The sequence below is a fragment of the Staurois parvus genome, unplaced genomic scaffold (assembly GCF_062004578.1).
Source record: "Staurois parvus isolate SC_StPar_1 unplaced genomic scaffold, SC_StPar_1.0 ptg000025l, whole genome shotgun sequence".
In the NCBI taxonomy this organism is placed as follows: Eukaryota; Metazoa; Chordata; class Amphibia; order Anura; family Ranidae; genus Staurois; species Staurois parvus.
The window spans coordinates 24,115,005-24,132,317 of record NW_028317821.1 but is presented as its reverse complement, the minus strand read 5'-3'; positions in this window follow the sequence as shown (position 1 = coordinate 24,132,317).

The window sequence follows — 17,313 nt, the reverse complement described above, 5'->3', positions numbered from 1 at the left end:
TGGATACTGAATCTGAATCCCATGGATATCAATGGGAGTCAAGTCTGTAAAATCAACGGAAGCTATTTCCTTGGCAAATATTCTAGGAAATGTGAAGTAAAGGGCATGGTGGATAGGCACTGACCTGGGAAGTAACTAATACAAAAAAAGAATAAAACATTAATTTCAGCTGGGATCAGCAACTTTACTAGTGCCAAACTCTTTTAACCCCTTGTTGACAGAGGGTATAACAATTTTTAATGTTTGAACAAAATTTAGCAACTTTGACATGTGTTAGCAAAACTGTACCTATAATCACAACTACAGCACTTAATGTATCCAGGTGAATTATATCTTGTTCTTTTCAGAACAAATTGAGTTTTCATTTGTTGGTAAATGGAAATGGACATAGCCTGATTTTTTTATTATTAGCAAATGAAAACTGGCCTAAAATAGTAAAACAAAAAATCAACATTTCTTTTTAAATTTAGCTGTATATTTTTTGCTATTTCCATAGCCTACCACCAAAGAACAACCCCAGATAAATTATCATGGTTCTGAAAATCACATACCATAGTGTTTTTTGTTGTTCGTACCTATAGTAGGGCCCAGAAACAATGGTGTGCATTTTACTTTTTTTATCCTACTTAAAGCACAATGACACTAAGTGATACTGATAAGAAATGTTTTTTTGTATCCTACCTAAAATACATTGACCCTGGATTTGACATTTGGCCCTGATCTTTGACTCTGATTTGTACCTTTGATCTAAGCTTGACCCTAGCTTTAACTCTAACACTGACCTTTATCAAACCCTGATCTAGCTATTTTTAATTTGTTTGTTTTTTTGGTTTTTTTTGCTGTTTTGTTTGTTTGCAATGTTTCTCCTCTAGCAGGAGAAAAAGATACAATCCCTGAATTTTGTAAAGACTGGCACAGACAGATTTTGCGAAAGTTTATCTCATGGGTTCTAAATGTGGTGCAGAATGCTCCAAATTCATATACCTGTCTAGCACTTGTACTTGAATTTGGTGCACGCTAATTTACTTTTAGAATGCACGCAAGACAATTTAGCTAAATCTGTCTGAGCCGATTTCTCTCTCTGTATGCCAAAAGAGAGTTGGTCTTAATTAGCTCCATATAAGATACAAAGTGTTGGTATTTTATTTTGAATTTGGCACATTAATTGCACAATGTAAAAGTGGCACATTTTAGAACTACCTGACTTTGGTGTATAAGTCGCTGTCAGAATCAAAAGCGTTCAAATGGTAAGGAATTTGATGTAATACATTAACAAGAGGGATTAATGCCAGAAAAGGGGCACATAAGTTTTATTGAATTCCCCTGGGACTGCGGCAGGCATTCTGACACTGGGGGGAACTGTCTTGGTGTCACTGACATCCCCAGTGATATCAATACAGTGATCAGTGCTAATAAAAAGAACTGACACTGGACTAATAGCACTGGGCAAGAAAGGGTTAACATGTGGACCAACCAAAGGGTTAACTGCGTTCTGTGTGCTGTTTCACTGTGTGCTGTGTGTGTACTTTCTACTGTAAGCACACTGGTTTGTATGGCTCTGCTATGCTGACAGGGGAGAGATCTGTGTTGTTTATACACAGGTCTCTCCCCCGTCGGTAATACTCGGCAATCACAGTGATTGACAGCCGAGACCGAGAATGGCGGTGCTAGTAGGGCGCACTGAGCTCATAATATTTCCTCCCCCACGTGCCTCTTCCCTGATTTCTCAGTCAGGATCAATAGCACAACTATCAGCCCATACCTGCATGCCAGGGTACTAGGGGTAACCCTGGATTCTGAACTATCCTTTCAGGCCCACATCCAATCCCTGTCCACATCATGTCGCCTCAACTTTCGCAACATCTCCAGAACATGTACCTTTTTAATCAATGATACCACAAAGCTCCTAATTCACTCCCTGGTCATCTCTCACCTCGACTACTGCAACTCCCACCTCATTGGCTTACCTTTACATAGGCTATCCCCCCTCCACTCCACCATGAATACTGCTGCCAGGCTCATCCACCTTACCAACCATACAGTGTCTGCTACCCCTCTCTGCCAATCCCTCCACTGGCTTCCACTCACCCAAAGAATAAAATTCAAAATACTAACAACAATTTACAAAGCCATCCACAATTCTGCCCCCAGCTACATCACTAACCTGTTTCTCTGGTTTCTCTGTCCTCAATCTACATACCAGCAAGTGATTAAGCTTTTTAATAAATACAGCAAGGGCTAAGGAAAGGCCTTGCTCTCAAAATCAAAGAGAGCTTTTATTTTTCTGCAACAGAGATACATTAATAGTATATTGGTACATAGGGCAGCTGGAATTTAGAAACAAAAGGTGAACTTAGCCTTTAGACACTTATGTACTGTCCTAAAGTCTATATTTTAGAATTTCTGGAAATAATTGGCAATACAGAGATGGGAGGGGGTTTAGGCAATGTGGGTTGTGGTTTTGAAGTGCACTATGTTTTGACAACATTTTATTCAGCTTTCAAGACAATAAAGCATAGGAATAAAAAAAACTCATAAATTATATTACTAGCCATTGGTCAATTATTTTCCATTTAATAACATTTTTCAAGTACAAAATAGTTAACCAACATACATGGCATAAACATACGCATTAAAGAATATTACACCAGTGAAAAAAACTATGGAAAGGAGCTCACGACATTCTAAACCATTAGGAATACAAGTGCAGGGGTAAGTTAAAATTTCCAGTAGTGTGGCTCACAAATGTATAGTGCAAAACAGTAATGGAAGGTTTGTAGGCCTGTTTGTCCACCAGTCATCTTTTTGGTTAAAGGGGGAGTTAACGGTCTGACCATTTTTGGAGGTGTTAGAGAAGCAACATTTAGAGGAAAGTAGAGCAGTGTAAGTAGAGAGGGTTTAAGAAAAACGGGAGAAGGAAGGGAAAGGGGAAGTGGGGAGTTCCCGTGAGGTCCATCTAGCAGTAATATCTCACTAGCTCATAGTAGTCTGTCACAGGGACAGTAGAGAGTGGTCAATGTGTAAGGGTTTGTATCATGGTTTCTAAGAGCCTTTGTTTGACCTCTGCAAAATTTAGTAATGGACCCCTCCAGGCTCTGGTTAGTGTCTGCCGGGCTGCTAAAAACACACACTGCCCCCCCCCCCCCATTTAAGTGTGTGGTGTTTTTTGTGTAGTAAGGCTTCCCATGGACAGAGCATAACAGATTATAAACACATATCCAGAATTGTGTGGCTACAGGGCAGGTCCACCAAATGTGCAATAACATTCCCCATTCAGTAAACTCCTGAAGCAGTGTGAGGTAGCATTTGGGATGAATTTAGACAGGCAGTTTGGGGGTCATATACTCACCCAAGAAAATGTGGCCAAGCCTTCATGTGGAGAGAGACCAAAGTCCTGAACAGTGGTGGGTAGCCTTATATAGCAAGCCGAAGGCTATTATTAGCGTTACACTCACGTAGGGCAGAGAGGTGTGCAAGACAAAATGATAGTTGTCTCAAAGTGGGTGAATATGGTATGAGGGCAGGGGCAATGTACCAGTTGGGGCCTGGACGTTTGTTTTTGATGGCTTTACTAACCTCCTCTGCAGTGATATATGCGTGCAGGAGCTTATGGTCTCGGATGGAAATTGTTGGGAGTTGTATCTTGCTAAAGAATTTGACGGATGTTGGTAAAGAGTTAGAGGCAGAGTAGAGTTCAGACAGGTGGTGCCGAAATTCATCTAGGTCCTCCACTGGGTTGCTGGTGAGCCTGTGTTGTTGTGTGTGAAAATATATGGGAACTGTGTAGGGAGTGTAACGGTGTAGACGTTTTTTAGCATGCTGTCTGGCTTGTGGTTTTAGGCATAACATTTCTGGTTAGTCTAATGCATCTGTTTCTCTGATATGTCAAGCAAGTATAGGTTCAGTTCAGTTCTGACTGTGTCAAGGCAAGATTTTTGATTTAGGCGAGGGGAGAAGTTTATGGGCATTGGAGGCTAATTTTAATATTTGTTCTAGTTGTTTAATCTGTTCTCCTGCATGACGTCTTTGTGAGGCAATTTGTACCAAGTGCCCATATGCAACAGCCTTGTAAGTTTCTCATACCATGACAGGAGGTGAAACTGATTGGGCCTTTTTTTCTGAAAGTATTCGGTAGTAATTGAACAGGGTTTACCAAGAACATTTTGTTTTTTATGAAAAGCTATTAGAATTCCCTGTGTTGAGTAGAGGACATATATGCCAGAAGGAAGGATGGAAGTATCTGGGTGCTGAGCTGGTGGAGAAATGTGTTTTGTTGAGGGCAGGCAATGTTTATTTTCTGGGATTGCAAGTGATTAACAGCCATTCTCTGCTTAGAGGGGGAATTTAAGCACTGTGGATTTATGGTCAGGAATCAGAGGGGCCATGGCAGGTAATTGGGAAGGGAGAAGAAGACTCTGTCATAGGAACCTAGGCTAGCTCTGTGAGTTCCAGGATTAAAAAAGCTCTGAGATCTGTTGTGGCTATTACTTCCACCAGTCAATTCATGTCTGTTACAGATGTCACAACCAAGGGCGGACTGACCATTCCAGCAATTGGGCACTGCACGAGGGCCCGGGATCAGTAGGGGGCCCCATGAGATGCCCCTGGTACCTTTCATTGGCTTTTTTCATAGGCTTTTTTGGGTATGGGTGAGGACACAGGGGCCCCATGATCCCCTATTGCCCGGGGGCCCCATGAGTTGCCAGTCTGCCCCTGGTCACAACCAATATTACCTAAAAATAATAAGGATTTATGTTCACAATTTTCAGACTTCAGTTTGATGACTGATCCACGACCAAACCCAGTCGCATTTGCTCTTCTCTAGTATTTATATTTTTTTTTTCACCATGTAATGTGGATTCACTAAAGTTGCATTGTACAGTATAAGGAAATTTTACCAAGAGCTTACTGAATGAGTGAAGCTCTGCTGAGTTCTATTTTTTTAATATATATTTTCCTTACATGTAATTGCATAGTTTTTGCAAAGAGAAATTTCACTAGATTCATTAGGCTCTGGGGAAAATTCCCATGCATAATGTAACTTTCCTTTTATTTTCCTTTTGCAAAGAGAACAGACAATTTGTCTTTAGTAAAACAACCCCAAATGTCTTTGTTTAAGATTAGGCATTCTCAGAGTCAGTGTCTTTATTTAAAAGAACACATTCCCATTTTTTTTAACTTTGGCTTTTTTAAAGGGTACAGTATTTTTAGCCTCCTGTTTTTATTTTAATACCAACTCTAATATCAGAGTACTTATCTATATACACTGGATTCAGTTTCCCAGTCTGGATAATTTGCTGCCTTTTCAAATTGTAGCAATGTACAGACTGATTTATTGCAATTAGTTATAAGTGGAGATAACAAATTGATTTGTGAGAGTCAGAACCTGCTTCAAGCAAGGGTTCTCCAGGAAGTGGCAGTATATTTCACACGTGATGTATTGTGTTTTAAGTGGTTGTAAAGGCAGAATGTTTTTTACCTTCATACATTCTATGCATGAAGGTAAAAAACCTTGTGCATGTAGCTCTTACCCAGCCCCCTTTATACTTACCTGAGCCCGATTTCGTTCTAGCAATGTGCAAAGAGCCGAGGCTCTTTCCTGTCTCTCACTCTTCATTGGCTTAGATACAGCATTGGCTCCTGCTGTTGTCAAGCACAGCTAGTGAGGAGGGAGCAGAGGCAGGGCCGAGCCATGCCCTGTGTGTCTTATGGACAAACAGGGCCAGCTTGGGAGTGAGCCCTGTCAGGTACACCCTTAGCAAGCGGTTTGCTGTGGGGGTACTCAGTCAGGGGGGCCCAGGAGAGGCGGCAGGGGACCCAAGAAGAGGAGGATCAGGGCTGCTCTGTGCAAAGCCAGAGCAGGTAGGTATAACATGTTTGTTATGTTATAGAAAAAAAAAAAACATTTAGTATCACTTTAAGACATCGCTAAAAAGTATCCACATACCAAATGTCCACACACTAATTATAATTCCCAAAACATATACAATATTTTTCCCTATGGTGATCAAATTGTGAACATTTATTATTCAAAGCCAAAGTGTACCATATGTTAATATAATAAAGCAAACAACTGTCCAAATTTTATTTGTATGTACGTAACAAAATATCCAACACCATGTGCAATGTTTTATGCTTCTTCTTTCCAGATCTCCGTATAGTGCTTCACACTCAGTGAGATCACCACCTATAAGCATGTTTATTTAACCTCCACTTAGTTCACAAAACCAGTGTAATTAGTGTAAAAACAATGCTATATATTAATCAAAACAATCAGCCAGTGATTATAATCATCCTCCTATTTTGATCTGATAAAATTGACAAGTATTTAGTTGTTGTATGCTGTAGGACATCATAGCTCTTTGCACTATGTTGCTAAAGGCATACAAGCTGATAATTTGTCTATTTAATGTTATATTACATACATTAACAAAAAAAGTACATAAAAACTTAAAATTATAACAAAACTAGTACAAATATGTTGGTTCTGCTTAAAGGAACATCTGTTTCTGATCCTTCAGTAATCAAACTATTCCTCAATCCTTTGTAAAATTGTGTTGGCTTTCACAAAATAAATCTGTATATACTGTATGGTGCAAAGGAACAATCATACTAATATTATTATAGTTTTATGAATATAGCAACATGGATATAATAACCAAGAACTACTGTTGCCTACAGTAAAATAAGGAACGGGGCACACAGGGCATAAGGATGTATTAAGACCAGAGAGACACTATAAAGAAAACAAAATGACTTACCGCTTTAATATAATGAGTGCCAAGTTGTATTGTGCGTTTATCTTCCACATTTGTTATCAAACACACTTTAGCGCAAAATGTAGAAAGTATAATAAGATTGTGAAATCGAAATACAATTTCTAAAATATACAGTCAACATTCTTGTGTGTTTACATTGCCGTGCTTCCATCTGGCCTATTTAATGAAATAAAAATAAAGTTGTATAATTAATATTGCACAACACACAAGGATTTAAGGTTTTGTTTTCCAAATGGGATAATTGAGAAATTCGCAACATGAAGTAAACTGATAAATGTGTTTTGATACTTAGCTATTTAATAAATTATTCATTCTAGGCTGAACTATCAGTTATGAACTTCATGAATCATTTTAAACCCTAAAATATTATCATCCTTTCATCTCTAATAGCCTTTAACTAGAACGACTTGCTCTACCAGGCAGATAATGTCATACTTATATAGAAGAGGAGATTCTATAAATAGGAGAGGATCACCTATTCTGATCTCTGACCCTACCTGACTTGGTTTTCATTATGTGACCAGCAATGGAGAGAGCCTGGAGCAGCATTATCTCTAGAGCAGTACTTCAGCATTGTTATTACTTTTTAGATGAGTGACTGCTAACATATTTTTATTGCTTAACTACAGGCAACAAGCTAAATATACAGATACCATGTATATCTCTGTCCATCTGGTACTGAGATTTACAAACAGCACTGCCAGTTTAGAGATTAGTTTACTTTTGATCCTGATTTAACGTCACACACTTCTGTCCAAATGTAGCAACACTGACATTACGCAGCCCCAATTGTGTACATGGCTGGGAATCCCCAGCCACCAAAGGGGTGGAGGTGACATTTTTGCCTAAATATGGCTACATATTTCACTACTGGCTTCTTAAGAGTCTGGCATATATTTTGGGGGTTCCGTGCCATTCTTTTGCAAAGAAAAACAAACTGGCAGGCAGCTTTCATTTACTAATTACTGCTACAGGGCGGCACGGGTGCGCAAAATCACGTATATATACATATTTCAGTAGGGGGTGCACGCCATTATTATTATTATTATTATACAGGATTTATATAGCTCCAACTGTTTGCGCAGTGCTTTACAAAATGAAGGTGACATTACAGTTACAATACAATCTGGAAACAGAGGGCCCTGCTCGTTAGAGCTTACAATCTAGGAGGAAGGGTTCAATGATACAAAAGGTAATAGCTGTGGGGGATGAGCTGATGGAGGAAATAAATGGCAGTTTACTAGGTAGAAGCAGGATAGGCTTCTTTAAAGAGAACGATTTTCAGAGATCGTCTAAAGGTGGATAGATTAGGAGACAGCCAGACAGATTGGTGTAGGGAGTTCTATAGGATGGGAGAAGCTCGGGAGAAGTCCTGGAGGCGAGCATGGGAGGAGGTGACACAGGAACTAGAGAGCAAAAGGTCTTGGAAGGATCGAAGAGAGTGGTTTGGTTGATATTTTGAGACCAGTAAGGATTTCATCAGCTGACCTCACTAGCACACACCACTGGCTGCCTTCCCCACTCCTAGCAGATCACTATCACCTACTTCTAAAGGTACACAGTTCTCCAATGCAATTACTCAGTGATCACCATTCTTACTAAATACACAGGGATCATTTTTTTTTCTATCTTAATTTCATCTTGCATAGATCGTTCATTTAGCAGAGTGCACAGGAGATGAGTGATCAGATAACACCCTATGTGGATAGAGCAGTAGTATTGAAAACAGGAGAAGTGTGTCCTGGGTCCTGCAAAGCTTGTCATACACTATACAATCTGATTGTACAACCTGTTTTTAATCTACCATCAACTATGCTGTGCTAGGACCTGCCCGATTGGATACAGAGTGACTGGATAGATGTGTCCTCCTATGATATAGTTTTGGTAAATTTAAAGGAGATCATACAGAGGTTGTACAATCATATTGTATAGTGTGTGGCTACTTTTATACACCTAAAATTAATGAGTTGCACTTTTGGTGCCATTAATTGTTAACGGCACACCAAACACAAAAGCAAGCACACCTTTTGCCATGTGAAAAAAACAAGTGACAAGTGCAACAAAGCCTGCAGTAAAAATGTGAAACCTACATCAATCCAAAATGTTCCATGAGCTACTTTGCCACATTTAGTGCAGCCCATTGAAATCAACGGATTGCCCCATGTGTGTCACTGGAAAAATGAGCCAAAAAACATGTGCTCCCACTAGGTGTGAATGGGGCCTAAAAGTGAAATTTGTTTACACAAGATCTATGAGGCTCCATTCACATCTGTGTGTTTCCGAATGCATAGAAAACTGCACAGAAAATGTGTGCTGCAAATGTGCATCGTGTTTATTTTGTCATTAAAGGCACCCCAAGTGCTGCAAATGCACCAAAAACTGTGCTCTGCTCCAAAAAAAAGTTCTGCAGCTTCTCTGGGGCAATTTTTGCGTGTAGGGCAGCCCATTCAAGTGAATGGGCTGCCGTATGCATGACGAGTGAAATCACTCAGAAACGAATGCGGCAATATGCATTTTCACTATGTAGCAATGTGAATGGGGCCTGACAACTAAGTGTCTCCATCCACTCCCTCCTATGAACTTGTGTAAAGATGATCATGCATGCAATCTGATTGTACAATCTCTGTACAATTTCCTCCAGATTTACCACAACTATGGAACAGGAGGAAACACCTGAACAATCTATTCAGTTTGTATCAAATCAGACAGGTCCTTGTACTACATAGCTGATGGGAGGTCTAAAGGAGATTGTACAATCAGATTGTATAGGAAGTGGGTGGAAGATAGTATTGTAATGAGGGAGGTGTGGTCCAGAGTGGTGAAAGCACCCCATCACATTCTCTTATCTGATGCAACAAGGAAGTGAAGGCTTCTGGGATTTGATCTACAGGAAGTGAATGCTGAGAGACGATCTACAGGAAGTGATGGAATCTGAAAATCATTTCAAAAATGTAAATAAACTGACCAGATTTTAAACCTCCTGTGGATGAGGAAAGAAAAGTACATTAGGATGGCTGTGCCAGAAATGGCATTGGAAAATGCTGATTATGAAAAGTGAAATTCTGCCCGAAAAGTTGGACTTATCCTTTAAATAGTCAGTAAATAGAATTCTAAAGTGTGAGTCTTTTTAAAGTATCTGCTGCTGACAGTACCTTTGTTGTCAGCAGCCTTTTTTCTGCTGTGTATCAACCAGGGGCAGTCTGACAACTCATGGGGCGCCCGGGCAATAAGGGATCATGGGCCCCTGTGTCCTTGCCCAAACTCAAAAAAGCCTATGAAAAAGGTACCAGCGCCCCCTACTGACCCTGGGCCCTCGGGCAGTGCCCGAGTTTCCAAATGGTCAGTCCGCCCCTGGTATCAACCAATGTAAAACTATCAGCCATGTGGATACCGCACTGATACTCTGCTGATCATTCATGCTATAACTCCTCCACTCCTACAAGGGCACAGATCAGCCACTTGCATTTCTGCTGCTGCCCTGCACTCCTTTTATCCTCCTCCTCTTCAGCTGGTTCCATAATATCAACTGGCTATGAGGAGTAGTGATGGGCAGAACACCCCCCAGTTTGGTTTGCTGTCGAACATTTGAACATAACAAAAGTTCGACAGCAAACAACAAACAGAGGGGACGCCCCCCACCCCCTGTGACATCATCATGCGCTGTGATTGGACAAAGCATTGCACCTGACCTGTGGTCAGGTGCATTGCTTTGGACAGTCACAATGTATTGTCAGGACGCAGTGTATTGTGGGGCCCTTGCTGTTCGACACACGAACGGCTGATTTTCTAGTCGAACTAATGTTCGACTCAAACATACAGCCCCTCTTTAATGAGGAGTCAGCAAGCATAGGAGGAATATCTGTAGTACAAGGGTTAGAGTGTTGAAGGTGAGGAAGAGAAGGGTTGGGGGGCTGGCAGTGAGGAGGAGAATAAGTGTTGGGTATTGGCAGTGAGATGGAGGGGGGCTATAATGCTGGCAGTAAGGAGGAGAAGCATATCGGTGGGAGATTTCATGAGGATGTATCACCCCTCCCTGATACACAGAGACAATTTTGGGGGATCTACTGCTACCATCCAAGATGGTGGATCCCTTGCACTGTTGACCAAGCTGCAGGCAGAGAATCTACAGCCACAGGTTGCCAGCCCTTCCACAACACAAGGTAAGGGCAGGTAGCATCAAACGGAGGAGGAATGTTATGCTGGCAATGAGAAGGAGAAGTGTTAAGATGCTGGTAGTTGAAGAAAAATTTTGGGTGAGCTTCAAGGGGTGTTTCACTCCTTCTCGATACAAGGACAAAACTACTGTCGCTATCCAAGAGAGGGTCTGAAATGGCTCCCTTTGAGGATGTGGTACAAAAAGCTTCTTGCCACACTTTCCGATGGTAATTGGATCCCAGCATTGTCCACATCCAGGGGGAAAACTAGGGGGACAGGCTGGCCTCCCATTTTACACCGGAACTTTGATTTGACACTTGTTGCCGACACAAGTTATTCTGCCCTTTGTTTGCAGCATGTTACCTATTATTTGTGCAGTACAGTTGTGTGCACTGAAGCATCACTTTGTTATTTCCCCGGTTTGCCATAACTGCTATTAAAACTAAGATAGCCCCTCTATTAGAAACAAGGTCAGGCAGACCTAAAGAGAAAGGAGGAGGTTTTGCACACTGAGTTAGTATTTTTTTTTTTTTGTATTGCAATAGTGTGTATTTACTGATTAATATATTTAGCTTTTTTTTTCATTTTAATGCTATCCCTGACCTGTTAAAACAAAAATAGTCAGGAAAGGTAAGACAACTTGGGTACTACTGTTAAAAAAAGAGCCCTAGGCTTCAAGCAGAACTCCAGGCAAAAACTTCTTTATGTGTCCTAGTTGCTGATTTCTTACCTTTTCTGAATATGTCATCCATCTTCTGGTTCAGTCAGTAGTTGCTCAGAAATAGTCTATTCATTTTCAAATTAAACCATTAAATCTCTTTGGTTTCCGGTTTGTAACACCAGTGGCTGCTATGCCTCTTGTTCCCCCGGCCACTGGTCTTGGCACATCCCTTTGTAGCTCTTTCTCCTGGAAGCAGTGACGTCATTCAGTCCCACTTGCAGTCATGAGTGGACCAAGACTCCGACACATTCAACATATACAGGCCTAGTGTACCCGCCCATGTTCACTACAATTCCCTGTGGTTGATGGGAACTGTAGTTTTCTTTTACAGCAGAGAGAGAGGAGAGGATATGATGTAATCCCTGCTGTTACACCTCCGTGGCAGAGCACATGCTTTTATTTTTTGAATTACAGACATGAGGTCTTGAAAATTCAATTAGACTTTTCTCCTCAATTTTAAGAATTCTCAAAATGTTATATTAACTGTTTAGTGTTTTGTGTAGGGGGGTGTACTAATGGGTTAATTTTTCTTATCCCAGAGTTCTCCTTTAAACACCACCTTGTCCCTATGCACAAAATAAAAAATGTGTTCTTTGCAAGATAAGGATGCTAGCTTACACTTGCCATGTAGCGGTAATTGTGGCTCTGCTATGTTATCTGCTGATGGTTCTCTGAAAACTTCTTTTCCATCCTTGTAAAGCTATCCCTGCTTTGATTAGGTAAACATGGGAGATAAGAAAATTAAAGGAACAATTTTTAATCAGAGTATAGCATCAAGTCAATTAAACTTCTGGGATATTGATCTGGTCAGTTAAGTAGCAGAGGGAGTTGTTAATCAATTTCAGTTGCTTTGGTGTTAATGAAATTAACAACAAGTGCACTAGATGGGCAACATTTAGATGACCCCCAAAACAGGTATGGTTTTACAGGTGGCGACCACTGACATTTTTTTCCCTACTCATCTTTTCTGACTGTATTTCACTAGTTTAGCATTTGGCTAGGGTCAGTGTCACTATTGGTAGCATGAGGAGATACTTGTACCCTACAGAGGTTGCACAGGCCGTCCAACTCCTCCAGGATGACACATCAATACGTGCCATTGCCAGAAGGTCTGCTGTGTCTTCCAGCACAGTCTCAAGAGCATGGAGGAGATTCCAGGAGACAGGCAGTTACTCTAGGAGTTCTGGACAGGGCCGTAAAAGGATCTTAACCCATCAGCAGGACCGGTATCTGCTCCATTGTGCAAGGAGGAGCACTGACAGAGCCCTACAAAATGACCTCCAGCAGGCCACTGGTGTGAATGTCTGACCAAACAATCAAAAACAGACTTCATGAGGGTGGCCTGAGGGCCTGATGTCCTGTAGTGGGCCCTGTGCTCACTGCCCTGCACCATACAGTTCGATTGACATTTGCCATTGAACACCAGAATTGGCAGGTCACCCTGTGCTTTTCACAGATGAGAACAGGTTCACCCTGAGCACATGTGACAGACGTGAAAGGGTCTGCAGAAGCCATGGATAATGTTATGCTGCCTGTAACATTGTTCAGCATGACCTTTTTGGTGGTGGGTCAGTGATGGTCTGGGGAGGCATATCCATAGAGGGATGCACATACCTCTACAGGCTAGACAATGGAACCCTGACTGCCATTAGGTATTGGGATGAAATCCTTGGACCCATTGTCAGACCCTACGCTGATGCAGTGGGTCATGGGTTCCTTCTGGTGCACGACAATGCTCGGCCTCATGTGGCGAGAGTATGCAGGCAGTTCCTGGAGGATGGAGAAATTTGTACCATTGAATGGCCCCCACTCTTGCCTGACCTAAATCTAATAGAACACCTCTGGGATATCATGTTTCAGTCCATCTGACATTGGCAGGTTCTACCTCCTCAAAAGCTTAGTGTTGCCCTGGTCCAGATCTGAGAAGAAATACCCCTGGACACATCTGTCGTCTCATTAGGAGCATTGTCAGGCATGCATACAAGCACGTGGGGGCCATGCAAACTACTGAGCACCATTTTGAGTTGCTGCAATGAAATTTCAGCAAAATGGACTAGCCTGCTGCATAATTTTTTCACTTTTCGGGGTGTCTTTGAATTCAGTCCTCTGTAGGTTGATAATTTTAATTTCCATCAAACGGTGGGGCATCTTTACATTCCTAACACATCATCCAGTCCATATCAGTATAGATATCCAGCATGATATTTTTCCCCATTGAGATCTGATTTCCTGAATACGGATAAGACATACAGTCCTGGGTTCAGTTCAAGCAAGCTATCATATATGAAATCTGTAGAAATACTGCTTCTACATATGACTGCCAAAAAACATCAGAGCCCGTCCAAACTGCCAATGTTCTGTCCAAACCTAGGTTCAGATCATACTGTCAGCACATTCCTACTCCTGAGTTAAAGGCAGTGCAGCCTTGTTATGCCTCCACAGACATGTATGCTGATGGAATGCTCTTAATTTAGCTCTGCATTTGATCTAAAAGGGACTGAACATAAAAACTAAAGCAAAAGATCTTCTATACAATTTACTTTGCTGTGACAATCACCTGGAGGCCAGTTTCATCAGATCTCATAAAAATGTTCTAATTCTCTTGGGAAACATTACTTCCTTGCCTTATAAAAATAAAGAGTTTGATGAGAATGCATCATTTAACTTTGCATAATGTGGAAATTCACCCCATCATAACTTACAATTATTCTTTGCATACCTTATTTTTCTATTCTTCCTTAATCTTTTTGTAGTGGATATTTTTACTAAGGGCAGATAAATACATATCCATTCACTTTGTGGAACTGTCTGGAACTCTAGGTCTGCCTCCTGGAACATGTGATAAGAAGTTCCCAATATACATCTGTGAGAACAGGGTTACATCAGTTCTTTAAGAAACCAGGAAGTTTAAAAACAATAATCGTAAGTAAAACTAAAAAAGATATGTTTGTTTCAATAGTGAATGCAGATCTGCTTTAAACAATCCAATGTTTGTGGCAGAATCACCACTTTGTCCTGAAAAAGGAAAGAACAAAAACATTTTAACTGTTTACGTACCTACCAAATTTAGAACTGTACGCACAAAATACTCCCAAATTTCAGTGGCACATACAGAAGTCTCACAGACACACATAAACCTCAACACAAAAGATAATTTCCTAAAACTGAAACTTACTCATTACATGTGTCTTTCTCTGTACAGAATTTAGGCAGACAGCTAACAGTTGGGAACTATACAGCAACCAGAAACAGTTGAGACAATACATGCTGGTGTCATTAAATATGTAATGTACAGGTTACAGAGTTCAGCAGTCAGGAGTGGCACACCCAATCCAACTACACAGTGCGAAAATCAGAAGTATGCAAAATAGTCTATAGTCTAAAAAGTTCAGTGGGAGGGCTAAATATCCTCGCTTCAACAGTCAGTATTTCTCACTAAATAGGTGCGCTGTCACTTTTAAGTGCTATTTGTGTGGATGTAGATACAGCAACAATGTATTATTAATAAAATAAGGGAAAAATATGAAAATAATTGAGAATAAAAACAATCGAAGAGCAATAAAATGTCAATATACTGTGTGTGAAATAGAGTGCAAAAAGTCCTAAAATTTACAATATCGAACTGTGAACCAATGCGAATAATAAGTCCTTGCCAAGTAAATAACACCAGTGATTACACACTCCTTTCCAGATGGATAGATCTAAATAAACAGAGATCAATTGCTCTTTGCTATGATACGGCCATAATATCCCCAACGACAATACCGGTTTGATATGGCTCCAGACAGATGACAATCAAATGTGCCTTGTAGTAACCCAGCCACAACATTTCCAACAGCTACTCGGGTCTGCTATGTGTCCATTCATATGCCATATGATGTAAAAACATGAATAAAGGACAAACAAACTGTGCAGCAAATATTAAAATCATAACAATGTATTACAGTAATCATCTTACAGATAAATGGCAAACAATATGTAACAGACATTATTGTGTGACATAACATGTATTAAATGGACCACAGCAGATCACCATGGCATAAATGGACCCCAAAAGATTCCACCCTTACAAGCATTGATGGCCAGTGGATTATTTATTTATTTATTTATTTATTTATTTATCGAGTTTATATAGCGCCAAAGGGTTTGCTCAGCGCTGTACAATAGAGGGGGGACAATACATGAAACAGTACAGTAACATCAAACAGCACACAAGGGGTAAGAGGGCCCTACTCTTTCGAGCTTACAATCTAGGATTATCTCCACATCCTTCCTTACCAGGCACTGGTGGTCAGTAAAGGTCCTCACCCTTAAATGCATTGATGGTCATTGCTGGTTTTCCTTCTCTCTGCCCCTGTTATATTGAAAGGTACTATAATAGTTATTTAGGTGTCACTCAAACTGCACTTAAAGTGAATTTAGTTTGAGGTGCAGCAATATGAATAGGCCCTGTAAGATAAAAAGGAAAAATCAACTATATTGCTATGTTTAATACAGAAGATATGGTATATATACTGTGGGGCGTTAGCTCAGAGGGGGACCACCTTCCCTGGGAAAAAGGCAGTCCAGACAGCAGATCTTTTTTAAAAGTCTGACTTGTAGTCAGTTTTATTTAAAAGGCTGCATAGCAAACAAATAAAACAAAACAGAAAATAACTTCTTGCCCTTTAGGCACTAACTAAACAGTAGAGGTTCCTATCTCACAGCTGAAGGCCTTCCCCCAGTCACCAACAAAACAAAATGTTGTGCAAACCTTTTCCTTTATTGTACAAAGCAAACTTTCATATCCACAGCTGTTTCTCAGGTATGGCTTCCTAAGTCCCAGGCCAAGAGCAACCTCTTGCTCCAGACCTGCTTTATTTATACCACCTCAATAAATATAAATGCAGCGCTGAAAAGTATTACATCATAGTAAAGATAATTAAACACTGATGTGAGTATAGCATCAAGAAATTAGTCCATAAGGTGCAACGTGACAATGGTGCTAAAGACGATGTCTAGGTAGTAACTCCTGTGACTGTCGTGGCTGTGAAGAATAAGTGTATAATGCACTAACCAGATAGCACAAATGATTGTGCGTTGGAGTATATAAGACCTACTCCACGGTACTCAGGGAATGGGAACTCTGCATACGGATGAAGACGTCAGGTAGGGATTAGCCACCAGGTGTCATCCATCCAAGACAGGTTGCCACTCTCCAGTAGTATGGAATCACATCTGATGGACCAGGTTAGCAGTCTTCCAGCAATGCGAGTTTCAGCCAGCAGGGGATCATGCAATTAAGTATGGCTCCAATGCAAAAAAGCACCTTAGGAAAGGGGGCTCAAAAGGCCAACAAACGAGCCCAAATGAGAGATAATCTCCAATGGTGTAGTATTTTTAATGATTCAAGTGAAGCAACATCAAAAAATTCAATAAAAAGATAAGCACTTACATAAAAGAAATCCAATACGGCTGCCATACATGAATAGGGCCATGTGGTTGGTAAGTAGTAGTTGGGGGCAGCTCCCTGACTAAACAGTAGAGGAGCAGCACTAACTAAACAGTAGAGGTTCCTATCTCACAGCTGAAGGCCTTCCCCCAGTCACCAAGAAAACAAAATGTTGTGCAAATATTTTCCTTTCTTGTACAAAGCAAACTTTCATATCCACAGCTGTT